Genomic DNA, 2558 nt, shown 5'->3' with positions numbered 1-2558 from the left:
GAGGGGCCCCTTACGGCCCAAGCGCAATATCAATCCATCTCGTGGCATCATAAACAGGTCTTCGACCTCATATCAAATCAGTGTATCACCGCTGTGGCGTGCAGCCCGATCCCAAAGATATGTATCACCGCTGCGGCGTACAGCCCAATCCCAAAGATATGTGTCACTGCTGCGGCGTGCAGCCCGATCCCAAAGATATCCTCACAACACAGGCCCTCGGCCTTACTCAGTCAAAAATCACGTAAGCCTCGCGGGCAACAGTAAAACAGTATTTCTCAGCCCAAAACATCATTTAAATATCATTTGAGTATTAAAACAGAGTAAACATGGCTGAGTTTTGAAAACAGTGGGAAATAACATGACTGAGTTCAAGTATAAAGTCAAAACAGTGAGGAAACATCAACAACAATCCCCGAAGGGTTCAAATAATTGGCACGGAGCCCAAATATGGCATTCAGCCCAAATAATGATGATAGCAAATAGATTTAAATCATGTACGCGGTAAAATTATCAATCGGGACGGACCAAGTCACAATCCCCAATAGGGCACGACCCCACGCTCGTCATTAAGCGTGTGCCTCACCTCAATATAGCACTACGATGTGCAATCCGGGGTTTCAAACCCTCAGAACATCATTTACAACCATTACTCACCTCGAACCGGCTACATCTCTAGCTCGCGACGCCTTTGCCCCTCGAATCGGCCTCCAGGCGACGTCGAATCTAATCCAAAAACCAGAACGAATATGTCACAATATGCTAAGGGAACAAAGCCCAAGCGAAAACAGTCGAAAAATACCAAAAATTCCGAAATTAGCAAAACCCGAGCCCCGGGTCCACTTGTCGAAACTCAGAAATTTTCACATCAATAGATTCCTTATCTCCTCACGAGTTCATACATATCAAAAGTGCTCAAATCCGACCCCAAATGGTCCTTCAAATCCCAAATCAAAAGTCCATTTTCTCAAGCCCTAGTTTTTCAATTTTTGGCTTAGTTTTCATGATTTTCTAGGTGAAATTCACATAATAATCGAGTTTTAAGTCCAAAAGTCTTACCTCAGTCGTTTCCCCTTGAATCCCTCTTTAATATCCTTCAAAAAGCTCTCAAAATGATCAACTATGGGTGAAAATAAGCCCAAATCGCGACAGATGACTTAAACATTCTGCCCAGGCCTGACCTTCCTTTTTCGCGAACGCGGTCAAACTCTCGCGTTCGCGAAGCACAAAAATAACGTTGACCAAAAATCCTCTTACGCAAACGCGACACAACTCATGCGAATGCGATGCCTTACCAGATGACCCTTCGCGAACGCGGTCCAACCATCGCGAACGCGGTCCAACCATCGTGAACGCGGTGGGTTAAATCCTACTGAAGCTCAATCCCTCCATTTCTTCTATGCGATCGCGACTACACTCCCGCGAACGCGATGCACAACCTCGCAGCCCTTCGCGAACGCGCCCCATGCCTCGCGAACGCATAGGCTAAACTCCCACCTTCCTCAGCTTACTCTTCGCGAATGCGAGGGTCCTCTTGCGAACGCGAAGACCAAAATGTCTGCAACAGCTGAAACCATTTCCTGCAATTTTTCCAAACTCCAAATTGATCTGATGACCACCCGAAACTCACCCGAGGCCCTCGGGACCTCAACCAAAGGCACAAACATAACCCAATACCTTATTCAAACTTGTTCTAATCATCAAGACACCTCAGACAAGTTTCTAAAATCTTCCGAAATACGTTTTCGATCAAAAATCCAACCAAACCACATCCAAATGACCTGAAATTTTACACACACATCCCAAATGACATAAAAAAACTACTGCAACTCTCAGAATTCCATTCCGACCCCTGGATCAAAATCTCACCTATCAACCGGAAATCGCCAAAACATCAACTTCGCCAATTCAAGCCTAATTCTACTCCGGACCTCCAAAACTCATTCCGATCACGCTCCTAAGTCCCAAATCACCTAACAGAGCTAACCAAATCATAAAAGTTCCAATACGAGATCATATACTAACAAGTCAAAACTTGGTCAACCTTTTAAATTTTAAGCTTCAAACTGAGAACTGTTCTTCCAAATTTATTCCGATTATCCTGAAAACCAAAACTGACGATTTACATAAGTCATAATACATCACACGAGGCTAGTCATGCCCGAGAACTGGCGAGCGAAGTGCAAAAGCTCAAAATGACCGGTCGGGTCGTTACAAGCAGTATACTGTTGCAGTATATTGTATACTATTACGGTATAATATTGTCATATATTGTATATTATTACAGTAAATTATATACTATTGTAGTATATTGTTGCATTATGCTGCAATAAACTTTATAATATAGCAGTATACTTTAAATAATATTTTTGTCACGACCCCAATTTGCCCTCCGTGAACTATCGTGACGGCACCTAGTCTCTACGACTAGGTAAGCCAAACAAATTGCGGAAAAAGAAAACAACAGAATAAAACTAGCCAAAACTGCAGAAAATAACAAACTGAAGCTTTTAAGATGCCGCTCGGCACATATACAATACAAACTCTCAAAATGAAACTAT

Source organism: Nicotiana attenuata, unplaced genomic scaffold (assembly GCF_001879085.1).
Source record: "Nicotiana attenuata strain UT unplaced genomic scaffold, NIATTr2, whole genome shotgun sequence".
Lineage (NCBI taxonomy): Eukaryota > Viridiplantae > Streptophyta > Magnoliopsida > Solanales > Solanaceae > Nicotiana > Nicotiana attenuata.
This window is presented reverse-complemented; position numbering follows the sequence as displayed.